The 13347-nt window shown below is 43.6% G+C and overlaps 1 protein-coding gene across 7 annotated transcripts in view; it reads right to left on the minus strand.

The window, feature by feature from the left end:
• Positions 1–10713, minus strand: part of kank4 (KN motif and ankyrin repeat domains 4) — a 95229-nt gene extending 84516 nt beyond the window's left edge. For 6 of the 7 annotated variants that reach the window (XR_014272180.1, XR_014272181.1, XR_014272182.1 and 3 more), the window contains exon 1: positions 8334–8660. The gene's annotated coding sequence lies outside the window, so the exon portion shown is untranslated. Of the gene's footprint in view, positions 1–8333; positions 8661–10620 lie in introns of those variants that run through there. The other variant, XR_014272179.1, reaches the window with a different exon arrangement.
• Positions 10714–13347: the final 2634 nt, after the last annotated feature.

Raw genomic sequence — 13347 nt, forward strand, 5'->3', positions numbered from 1 at the left:
CATCATTCATGCTGTCAGCAAGAGCAGTAGGAGTCAATGTAATTCAGTTAGCAAGCTCACATGGAACAAACTTGTGGATGCAGAGTATACAGACAGCTGATAATTGAAGTCTAAACACTGGTCGCATCACTCAATGTAAGCATACATTAAGTGCAGCACAGTGAAGGCTGTGAAGTGACGGCAATGAACTTCTATTTGAGGAAAACATATAATCACAGCCTTCAGGTGGCTGATTGGGTGGGACTGAGATCCATGACATGCTCGAAAGGTTCAGAGCAAGCTTTAAATATACGGTACTTGCTTGTAAGCATTGCCCATACACAGGTAAATGCAACTGCTTTTATACAAATCAAAGGAAAAGGTTTGTATAAAAGGCATTTATATAAAACATGCAAATGCCAGTAATGCCACACACTTTCATGCCCCTTTTACACATCTGGCCAATTACAGGTTAATGTGGTGGCATCAGTAATTGCAAACTGAGTGGTAAAGCAGTGCATGCGCTGCACAGACAGCTTCACTAGAGCACTGTACTGCAAATTATGCAATGCAATCAAAGGCCAATTCATGTTTCAGAGAGTAGAGTGTGTCACGTGATAATAGCAGCGGAACTTCAGTGGATGGAAAGCTTTGCTCTATCTCAGTGTCTACTGTGCACACCAAAAACACAATCCTCCCAAGAACTTCACAGTGCATCCACACATCTTATAAGTAAATATTCTGAACAACAAAACATTATTCCTTGATTAGAACACACATGAGCATAAAGTCATGCATACACAAAACCTTGGCCTTTCACAGGGAGTGGTTACTTCTAACAACACTCCAACAGGAAGTTCCTGCCTCCTGCATCCAGCCAATTAAAACACAGTATTTGGCAATGAAATTTCCATTAAGGAAGTCCCACGTTCCCTTCAGCAGTCTTGACTCCACTCACGACAGACTCTGTTTTTTCCTGCCTGTCAATGCCAGGAATCCATTAAGAATCAGTGGTGGGGATACTTAAGGGAGGGAACAATGTAAGGATGGACAAAGCCATTGTTGGTCCTTGAGAAATGTCCTGCTGGTTTGAACCTTGAATCTTTACCTGAAAATCCATCTGTATGTTTTTTCACTTTTTATCACAAGGTAAGTACATCATCAACGTCTGAGGGGGTGAATCTAAAATGCAAGTGCCTAAGTTTGATAATCGCTTTAAGCATTTACTTATAATATGATCACATTATAAGGTATTTTGTTTAGAAAGCTCTTATTGCTGCCAGCTGTGTTGTAATGACTTGAAAACTTCTGTTTCCTTTCTGATAACATTAGAAACCTTATCCCCGGGCTTGTTCGCAGTCCGTACTAGCAAATACAGCACAATTAAAAATATGGGTAAGTATTTGGTGAGGTGGGTGGAGGACAGCGGTGCCGTGAAACGCTTTGAATGTGTCGTCTTGCTGAAAAATGAAAACCAGGGCCAGTGTCCCCCACTCACCCCGAAAACCAAAGAACAAGAACAAGCCTTGCTGTATTGTTCCTCTGATCTCCACAGTCCCACTCAGCAAAGAACTGCAGCCCACCTCAGTGACCCCTGTCCAGCTAAACTCACCCACTCAGGCATCCACCATGGAAACTCTACAAAAACACACACACCATTGTGAAGCTCAGTAACAATACTCGCATAACCCATTGTTTTTCCAGGACTGGACTAATTCCTGTTGCCATATATCTATGAAAAGATTATATTACAAAAAAAAGATCATCTTAGGAATAATGTTATTTAAATTTTAACAACAGCTTGAAACCCTTTCAGATCTCAGTTTGAAACTGACATCACCATGACACAGATATAAAAGAAGAAACAGAGAAAGGAATCAAACAAGGAAAGTTAAAAGCAGGCTCTTTAACACAGCTACTGTCACAACATGCATAGGAAGGGGTGGTCAGGTATGACTGTCAGCACAAAAGAAAGCAAAGCATAAACGTTAGATGTCTGATGAATCACCAGCTTTCTGCAAAGCACTGAATCTGTTGCAGATTGCCTTGATCACCAAAAAGAGGCTCTTCAATGTGTGGAGGGAGTTGCACTGGAAATACAAATACCAGACTTTAATCGCTAATAATCTGCATCTGCACAATATCCCAGCAAAGCATAAAACAGCTAATGGTGGATTTATCCAGGGATGTGATACTCTGTGATGGAGTGATGGTGACCAATGAGTCGCGCCTGTAAACAGACGTTGATACGAATAACACTGATCTGAACGGCTTCAATTAGTTTACCAAAAGACCCACACTGATAGAGCAAATTGTTTCAGTCTGTAGTTAGACTGCTCACAGATCTACACCAGCAAACATGCCTTTAAGCACAAAACGTGCTTTCAGGGCAAAGAAAGAAATCTGCCTACCTTGGCGCTGACTTCATGGCTGGCTTGTGTCCAAAAATGGTCTGGATCCACCTCAGCCAATTCGTGAACGTCTGCGGCCAAAGTGCTGACTTCTACAAAAGTCTCCATTTTCAAAGTTGATAAAGTTGCACATTTTTCATTTTATTTGTACTTTCAAATCCTTTTTTTTCTCTTTTCTCTTTTTTTTTATGAGCACGTCTGAATTTTTAATGCATTTGTTCTTAATCTGTTCACAGCAGCACTCCAGATGAACTCTGCTACTAAAGGCAGCTGAAGTGCTAACTCATCTAAACTTTTGCAAAGAGTTATTGTTTTGTAAAATAGTGCAGTCTGTGCACAGCTGTGGTTTGCAGATCAGAAATGCTGAGGGCACAGAGTATACACACACCTCTGGCCCTTTGTGAACTTTACCTTCTGCTGACTCTGATAGCAGGGAATACACCTCCAGCGTCAGGATATCAACACGCTGCGAGAGAGCGCTCAGAAAGCGTGGCACAGCTGAGGAATAGTATGTCAACAGAGAATGAGATTAGTAGTGCTGTCCCTGGGCGTTCATTCAGCTGGTGCATGTGTGTGTGCGTTCTAACTCTTAGTGCTTGTGTACTGTATCAGTGTGTATTCTCAGCAAGGGGTTTTTGGCTTCTTTGACTGCTTAGGAGTCCCTCTCCCTCCCACAGCAGTGCTAAGAAGCCCTAAAGCTCCTTACCCACAACTCTGCCACTTGTTTGATGAAAGCACATCTTTTTTAAACACTTTGAATACTGTGGACATAAAAAAATCAACTTTGTGCCCCCCTGCATTGGCTTAACCTCAAACACGCATAAAAGGAAGTGTTTTTGACAGCTCACACAAACTCAACTGATTCTTTTTGTTTTTGTTCCTGGCTCTGTTTTGTCTTTGCATTGCATTGTTTGCTACAGTATGAAATTAGACACCCTTATCCTTTTAAGCAATCAACTTGATGCACACATTTGTACACAAACACGCACACGCTGTGTGGGCCAACAAAGACATTTATGGGTTTGGTGAAGTCTTCGGAAAAGTCAATGGAACACAAGGCGGGTCTGGGCCCACGCTGGAGAATCGGCCCAGTGGCAGAATGGCTGCTGTGTTGCCTGGGATTACTCCTTATCCCCTACCCAACCCTGTTGCTGGTCACTGGTCAGTTTTTTGTTTCCTGTTCTCATGCTGTCCTCCTATAGCCCAGCATGAGTAGAGGCCTCTTTTTTTCCTCTTGTACTTTCCCATTGTAGTGTACATTTCAGTGTTTTTTCTGTAATGCTACCGTTCCCTGACTTGTATCCTCATGTGATGTCTGTGTTGTGTGTGTATGGTCGGGGGGCGGGTTCATTCCACTGCAGGGCAACCTGCCACTGCATGTGGCAAATAAAATTTGAACTTGAACTTGGATGTGAAATTCTGGAGAACATAAACCACATGGGAGCACCGGGCACACAGCCAGGGCACAGACTGGTATCTACTGGCACCCGCTAACTTCACGCACACTCCACTCCCACCATGCACATTACTGCCCATTCAGCTCCACAGGCGCTGCTCTACACACACCAGACCCGCACACACATCACTGCGATGACGCTGTGAGGGATTCGTGTCGTGTGCTGTGTGAAGTATTTTGAGCTCCTTCTTTGTTTGGAAGCTATCTTCAGAATAATAAACTGAAATAATTATCATCACGACCATCACGTACACAGACCCAGACAACACGACAGGGTTGCTGAGGAAAGAAAAGCATAGCATGATTTTGTTCACGGTTCCATGTGTTTGCTCTGCATAAGAGCAGCAATGCTAAATGCTCACTGAAGTGGCTACACATTCTGGGTGGGCTCAGGGTCTCTCTGTGTGTGTGTGTGTGTGTGTGTGTGTGTGTGTGTGTGTGTCTGCTTTAGTGCTTCAATAGACTTTCCATCAGATTAAGCTGCTGAGGCCTTCCTTTACAGTTCTACCTACGGCTTGGTCTCTAATGCGTCTGGTTTCCACTGTAAGACCAAACTTGGCCAGTTTACCCTTCAAGCTGTTTTTAGTTCACCCCAGAAAATGTAAATGTACGACCCCAATTCCAAAAAGTTTGAGATGCTGTGCAACGTGTAAATAAAAACAGAGTGTACAGATTTTGAGATCTCCTGGAACCATATTTTATCCACAGTAGAACACAGAAAACATATCAAATGTTTAAACGGATACATTTTGCTTTTATATGAAAAATATTATCTTGTTTGGTATTTGATGGCAGTGACACGTCTCAAAAAAGTTGAAAAGGTGGTGAGAAAAGACCGGCAAATGAAGTAGACCTAAGCTAGAGGAACATTTTGCAGCTAACTGAGTTAATACCCTTCATATTCATGAAGCAGATGTGAGGAAGCAGTTAAGAGTCTGAATGCTCGAAAAGCTCCTGGCCCAGACGGTGTGTCACCTGCCACCCTCAGACACTGTGCAAACGAGCTGGCCCCAGTGTTTTCTGGCATTTTCAATTCCTCACGGCAGGAATTGCCTGCTTCAAGTCCTCTACCATAATCCCTGTCCCCAAGAAACCAAGGATCACTGGATTAAATGACTACAGACCCGTGGCTCTGACATCTGTGGTCATGAAGTCATTTGAGCGCCTGGTTCTCTCCTACCTCAAGACTCTCACGGCCCCCCTCCTGGACCCCCTGCAGTTTGCATACAGAGCCAACAGGTCTGTAGACGATGCTATCAACATGGCTCTACACTTCAACCTGCAGCATCTGGACTCCCCAGGAACCTACGCCAGGATCCTGTTTGTGGACTTCAGCTCTGCCTTCAACACCATCCTTCCAGACCATCTCCAAGGCAAGCTTTCCCAGATGAATGTGCCTGATCCCATCTGCCGGTGGATCACTGACTTCCTGACGGACAGGAAGCAGCATGTGAGGCTGGGAAAGAATGTCTCGGACTCCCGGACCATCAGCACCGGCTCCCCTCAGGGCTGTGTTCTTTCTCCTCTGCTCTTCTCCCTGTACACCAACTGCTGCACCTCCACCCACCAGTCTGTCAAGCTAATCAAGTTTGCAGATGACACCACCGTTATTGGACTCATCTCGGACGGGGACGAGTTTGCCTACAGGAGGGAGGTTGAACGTCTGGTGTCCTGGTGCAGCCACAACAACCTGGTGCTGAATGCCCAGAAGACAGTGGAGATTATTGTGGACTTCAGGAAGCACACAGCCCCACTCCCCCCCATCATCCTGACTGACACCCTCATCACCTCTGTGGACTCATTCCGCTTCCTGGGTACCACCATCACCCAGGACCTGAAGTGGGAGCCCACCATCACCTCCGTCATCAAGAAAGCCCAGCAGAGGATGTACTTCCTGAGGCAGCTGAAGAAATTCAACCTGCCAACACGGACGATGATGCAATTCTACACCGCAATCATCGAGTCCATCCTCACCTCCTCCATCACCGTGTGGATGTCCCTGATAGTGGCTCAGCCACTATCAGGGACAAACAGAGACTGCAGCGTGTTGTGCGCTCTGCTGAGAAGGTGATTGGCTGCAGACTCCCATCTCTGCAGGACCTGTACACCTCCAGGACACTGGGGCGTGCAGCTCAGATCACAGCTGACCCTTCTCCCCCTGGACACAATCTGTATTTTTATGTTTATTTAAGCGTTATCTGATAGTATGTTTTGCACTAAGTACCGCAGCAATTTCCTAATGTTGTAAACCTGCTCAACATTTGGCAATAAAACCCTTTCTGATTCTGATTCTAAACTGGCAACAGGTCAGTAATATGATTGGATATAAAATGAGGCAGCGTGTATCAGAAGCAAAGATGGACAGAGACTCATCAATCTTCACATTACGAAACAATTTCAGAATCATGTTTATCAATGTAAGCATGATTCTCATCATCTAGGGTACATAATATGAATATCTTCATAAAGGCCAAGGCTGAAAATCAATACTGGATGCCTGTGATCTTCGGGCCTTCGGGTGACACAGCATTAAACACGGGCATGATTCTGTGATCATGCAAACACAGTTTATGGTGCCATTCACACATGCAGGCTAAACCTCTGTCGTGCAAAGAAGTAGAAGTCACAAGTGGCCGGAAAGGTCACAGTCTCCTCTGGACCAAAGGTCATTTAACATGGACTGTGAAAAAGTAGAAAACTGCTCTGTGGCCAGATGAATCAAAATGTGAAATTCTTTTTGGAAAACATGGGCACCATCAGTGCTGAAGGTTACATGAAAATGTGAGGTTTAAGATCAACACATGCTCCCATCCTGATGTTGTCAGTTTCAGGGAAGGTTTTGTATATTTATATTAAACAGCAGCACAGACATTTACAAACTGCTGTTAAAAAAATAGATGCTACAGAGGCAAAAATGGCTCAGAGTTTATGAGTTTTGCAGATTATTGCATTTTGTTTATATTTACATTTTACACAGCTTCACAACAGCCTCATAGGGAAACTCTGGCGATCATCAAAGCCAGCAGGATTCTTCCTCAGGGTACCATAGATGTCTGTCTGAGTTTTCATGGGAATCCAACAAATAGCTGTTGAAGAATTTCAGCAGACACTCCCAATCAAAGAACCACGCTGCTATGATCCGACTGCGGGTTATAGATATCAACAAAACATGTTCTGTGTGCTGTTAGTATTTGTTTTGTTTATGTTAAATATGCATGCTTTTATTTTACGTCTTAGATATTCAACATTTGGATTTTTTTTAATGTTATTTAGCAGTCTCTCGGCTAGCTTGAAAACACTACAAACCCCTCTGTGTGGAGAAAGTTCTGTTAGACTTGAGATGACAAAACTGCTTCCAGCTGTACTAGAAAGCCTTAAAAATGAATGACGACTGAGCTTAAAAAGGCAGTTCTGCTTGCTTTCATTTCCTGAAAAGTTGGCATTTCACAGATACACGGTTCCATCAGACAGTGTCAATTTGCAAATCGCACATCAAGGCATCGTTACACCGAATGACTCTTACAGCCACCAGCCTCTGAGCTGGTATGACTCACCTCTCTGAACCTCCAAGGAAATCACACTGACACACACAAACACAAACACAGAACACGCACACATACACACGCAAGGACTAAATGCAGGTCAGCTGTATCTCTGAGGACAATGTGTGTTATGTGCTAACAACCGCGTGCCCTTTCACCTGAGCGACGGAGTAGAAATCCAAAAGTCAGTAAATGCAGCATATAGCACACACATACACACACAAAGTGGTACCCTGCAAACATGCCCCGCGAAATAGGAACTTTTTGCCTTTTTAATGTTGTGTAGCTGCGGTTAGCCATCCAACCATGGCCAATGGTCTGTGGCAGGCAAGCAGAGCAGTGACCAAGACTGTGAATACAAGCAGACCATAAGAGAGCAGAGAGAGGGAGGGAGAGGGCAGGGAAGGGAAAAGCAAAGAGAGGCACACTGAATGCAGAGGCAACCAAGCAGAAGTTGCATATATGATCACTCCGAACAACAACCATCCTTCGCTTTTACTCCTTCTGACCGGCCACTGACTAGTTACAGCACTTCACCACAGCGTGCTTATATTGTAACCCCACACATATGTGCACATGTCAGGCTCCAGCTGAAAGAGGTTAGCTGGAGCAGCAGTGAGTTTTACTGATGCTTGTCCTTGCTAACAAAACACTTCAGAGGAAGAATCAGCAGGTAGGAGGAGTAATGATAAACAAAGAGATATCATTTGTTAGCACAGATGTATGTGCATGCCCGGACTGCTTCATCTGATTACAACACAGACACTAAGAGATCCATAAGCTCAGAGAGAAGCCCAGAATAAATATAATCAGTTGATCAAACACAACATGCTAAAAAAACGTGTTCTCAAGTTGCCAAGCACCGAACCTGGAAGACCAGGATGCACCAGGGGACAAATGCACATGAAAAACAGTCAAACGGAGAGAAATCTATCTTTCCCTTACCTCAGCAGCTGCTTGTGAAATCCTTTGTGATGGAAAAAATGTAGTAGCGGGGAACAACAAATGTCAGTTTAAGAAGAACTGCTATCGAGCCCCACTTTTATGTCTTTGCAGGGTGGTGTATATTTTATATCTCTATCAGCCAAATGCAAAGTCTCGGGTCCGTTAGGAAGGTGCTCCGTCTGCCTCTGTGGGTTTGTGTAAATATATATATATATCCTTAGATGGCGATGAATAATGGTGAGTGAAAGCAGAGTACTACGCTAGGAGGCAGACAGACTGGCTGAAACAGGAGAGCAGTGAGAGTAGAGAGCAGACTGAGTAGGATGGAAGTTATTGCCTCCCAACATCAGAGCGGCTGGGCTGGATACACCCACCTCCTCGGCATACATCAAACGGGATTCGCTCAGATGCTCACAAGTATACACAGAGAGAGAGAGAGAGAGAGCGAGAGAGAGAGAGAGAGAGGGATCCTATGTGCAGCCTGAGATCTGATCAGATCTGATATATGCAAATATCCATCCATGCAGAGTTATGCACACATGCATACTTATAAAGGGTAGCTTTAACTTACTTTCACTGACACGCTTACACATTAAACTACTTTCTGTGTGAGAAATAAAGTGTTGATGTTAACAGTTATAGTCATAGTGTAGCAGATTTACATATCCATCCATTCTCTTCTGCTTATCCTTATAAAACCCTCTCAGACAGGATGCAAAACACGTGAAAAGTGAGAAGCGTAGCTGTTCACTTATGCTTGTGTTTTTGCTTTTTTCAGATCGCGCTCCAGTTTTTCTTTGTTCCAACTGCTCTAAGCTGAAAGAAAAGTCTCTGTTTTTCATCGCATTTCTGAGTACATGTGTGCACACAAGTGTAGCAGACTTGGACATGCTTCTCATTCTTGGAGTTCACCACTGCCTGTCGTTCAGCATGCTTTCATTTTCCTACCAGTGCTCAGTTCTTGAGAGAGAACCAGGCTGGAGGCTGGAGGAGGGGGGCTGTTTTGTCTCATGGGCTTTAAGCCCGCCACACCACCCACCTGTACCGCTCCAGCAACTAGAGCTTTGGGCCTCGTGGGACAAGGCCAACCTTGATAAAGGCCACTTGCATAATTCAAGCACCTCATTGCTCAAGTTCTTGTAAACTTGGTTCATAAACAGTACCTGAATGTGTCACATCCAGGTAAAAGAGAAGCTTTTTGTCCTTAGCATTGTTCCTCGAGTCATTTTTTTATGCCTTCTAAAAATGGAAAGTCTCTCCGGTGAGAGAGAGTATTGCCACCAACGTTTCACTGCACAGATCTCTCCAGTTATCGCATTCAGCGTCTGAAATACCGGAAATAAAGCCCTGCGTACATTTGACCCTTCAGCATACAGCAGCTTGACACGTGGGTGACCTGGCAATGCCCTCTTTATAAAATTCTGTTATAAGGAGGTGATGAGAGAAGGGAAACACACTAATCCTCCTGAATGTGAGTCTCCTGGTTAGGATTTAAATGGTGAGTGAGAGAGAAAGCATATCCAACACCTCCCCTCCCCGGCCCTCCTTCTGTAATCTAAAGAGCTCACTAGCTGCTTGTTTGATCTGTAATGAAGTCACACCACAAGAGTGATTTAGGATAAACTGAACCCACTTTAAGTGAAGTGTGAGACTCTGGTAGGCTACAGTAAGTTAATTAAGAGGTTTGCTATTAAAGCTACCTCAGAGCTGGAGACTGAAGAGTATTTTGAGCCATCAGACTGAAGGATGGCGATGGCATCATCATCTACAGTCCCACAGGAAGTCTTAGCACCCCTAAAGTACTCCCATCCACTACTGCATCAGCATCCTCACAGCAACATCCCTCCACCATCAGCGTGAAAGCCACTGAGGTTTTCTGGAAGCTGAGGCACAGCAGCTCAGTGTCCATCGGTACGTTGCTGCTGACCAAGCAACCACTCTTCAGCAGCAGCAGCAGCAGCTGTAACCACAGCAGCAGCAGCGGATCGTCCAGCCTTCATAGCGTCGTACTGACAAATGCCTGCACTGACTACGTGCATGGATGAAACGAAACACCATGTCTGTGCGGTTTTAAGGTGATGCGATCCTCTCTATATCGTAAAAAAAAACAACCCAAAAAAACACGCCAGCCAAAGCACTCCATAATACTGTAAAAGCAAAACAGTGCAACTGATACAAATAAGCTGTAAAGAAGATTAAACTAGACGCACTCGCGGCCCGGCTATTCGGGCAGATTTAGGTTTATCAATTAACGCTGCAAGCAGGGGAAACGTAAACAGTGTCTTACCGTCACAGTCGCGGAGGGATAGCCTCGGAGACTGTCAAACGATGAGATGCTCCGGTGAAGGAGGGAATGATACTGCTGGACAGATCGACCTCCGTTCGGCTGGATAATGTCGCCCCCTGTTGGTGCAAAGTGGGAAGTGCCTGTACAATAAGCGTTTTGGTTTCTCTCCCTGTTTATGTATTATGTATACATGTAAATGGATTCCTTAAATATAATTATGAACAGCTGGTGTGGGACAAGCTTCGTTATTAAACAAAAGTCCACAAATATACTTTGCTTCCACAAAAAAAATAGTTTCATTTTAACAGCTGCAAACTATGAACTTCCGTTTACTTTTTTCAAAATAAAAGAAGAACTGGCTAATGAAAGTCGGTGGTTGCCATGTTCTTGCTTAGGATTTTAGTAGGACACTTTCTTGGTTTGTTATCTACGACTTTAAATGGTACGTGCAAAAATCTCATCCCCACTCAAGCTAAACTAACTCACTTAATCCCAGAAAATCAACCCCGGTTGTCTGGTGGCAGTGATTTCCTTACTCGGAGGACTACAGATTTCCTCTGTTGTGCCAAAAAGTGATCAACCGTCAAAAAAGGTCAGATCTGGTTCAATTCTATATGTTTTTTATGCGTAATAGCTTTGCTTATATTGTTAATAGACTGTAATCGCTGTATAACATTAAAAAAAATGCCTGTCTGCAAGTATCTTTGACTCGATTATTGTAATTACATTATAATCAATCCATTCCTTTTTAGCCACTTAGAATATCTTTATAGAACTGGGATGTTAAACTTGCTGCAATTTCTGCTTTCCAGATCTCTCTTGGAAAAGGGCATTTTTAATGTCAGACACTTTTTACCTGCTTGAAAGTGACTCTTATATATATGAAAGTCACGTTTTATTGCAGCTTCTACCTTGTGACAGGATTTTGGTTCTGTCTCACAATGACTTGATATCGTTAACAAGAGCACAGCACAACAGCCGATAGGCTCAGAGTTCAGTTTTATGAGCGTTAATATGCAAACTGCCATGACCATTCATCAGTGGCATGAGTACCATTCACAGAGAATTGGAGAATAGCCACAAACAGCGCTGTAAAATGGTGAAGTAAGGCCCTGTCCTTGCTTCAGAGATGGTCATTCCCTTTTCATGTAAATGACCTCCTTGCCTCCATGTCCATAATGGTCTGGGATAACCAGGAATCCTTCAGCTTCCCTGCCCTGTATTAGCCTAAGAATACATCATTCACCATCTTCACCATCCAAGGTATGGACATTGAGGCTGTGGACAGCTACAGGTACCTTGGTGTTCATCTGAACAATAGACTGGACTGGATTCATAACTCAGACGCCCTCTACAGGAAAGGGCAGAGCAGGCTGTACCTGCTGCGGAGACTCAGGTCGTTTGGAGTGGAGGGCCCACTCCTGAAGAAATTCTATGACTCTGTTGTGGCTTCTGCTATCTTTTATGGCGTGGTCTGCTGGGGCGGCAGCATCTCTGCTGGGGACAGGAAGAGACTGAACAGGGTGATCCGAAGGGCCAGCTCTGTTCTAGGATGCCCTCTGGACCCAGTGGAGGTGGTGAGTGACAGGAGAATGGCGGCTAAGCTGTCATCCCTGATGGACAACATCTCCCACCCCATGCAGCAGACTGTGACAGCACTGAGCAGCTCCTTCAGTGGGAGACTGCGGCACCCACGGTGTGGGACGGAGAGATTTCGCAGGTCTTTCCTCCCCACTGCTGTCAGACTCCATAATAAAGACTTTAACTGATCAAGCACACACATCCATACATATGCAATAATACTAAGTGCAATAATCCTTTCTGTCATCGTTGTATTTTTACTCAGTTGTATATAGTATTTGTATTTGTATTCTATTTTTATCTTATTGTATATTTATTCTATTTTATTCTACTGTATATAGTATTTTATTTTATTCTATTCTGTACAGTTGTGTACTGTATTTATTCTTATTGTATTCTAATTTTTGCCTCATAACTTTTGCACTGTCCACTTCCTGCTGTGACAAAACAAATTTCCCACGTGTGGGACTAATAAAGGTTATCTTATCTTATCTTATCTTATCTTATCTTAAAGTGTTGTGATTGCAGTCATTGGGCATCAGTGGTTCAGTGATCATTGATCAACGGCCTATTGTTAGTCATTAGTGGGTGTTTTCAGTCATCATGCAAATGAACTGCTTATAATGGTGGGGAAACCTGCAGTCAGCTGAAAACGTCACTTTGATGGAAAATGAAACGTTTTTCCCACTGAAAAGTACCTCCAGATCAACAGATTCAACTTTGTGGGATTTTCTTACCTGGATGACTGAGCATAATTCATAACTTACTGTTATATAACTATACTATTATAGTCTCGTGGGGGGTTTTTTTCCAGGTAATTAATAATATTTTTTTCTTTTTCTTTTGCTGTTGGACCCACTTTTGTTCATACTCATTGGTTTTTACTTAATGATTTTATATTGTCTATATAAACATCCGATTCCATGTTAACCGTTGTTCTGTAAATCGCAATTTTTTTGTTGGGTCAGATATATAAAGTGTGAAGAGGATTCAAGAAATATATAGTGCAGTCTCCCAAATTATACCTCTTATACAACAGACCAGCTTCAGCTTGTCTCAACTTGAAATTTGAAACCTCTGTGGCCCTTGGCTTCCATGGAAGCCTTGATGAGTTGTATACTTTTTATTACATTCATTTCATGAAAG

This window comes from Aulonocara stuartgranti, assembly GCF_965226115.1.
Source record: "Aulonocara stuartgranti genome assembly, chromosome: 17".
Classification (NCBI taxonomy): Eukaryota; Metazoa; Chordata; class Actinopteri; order Cichliformes; family Cichlidae; genus Aulonocara; species Aulonocara stuartgranti.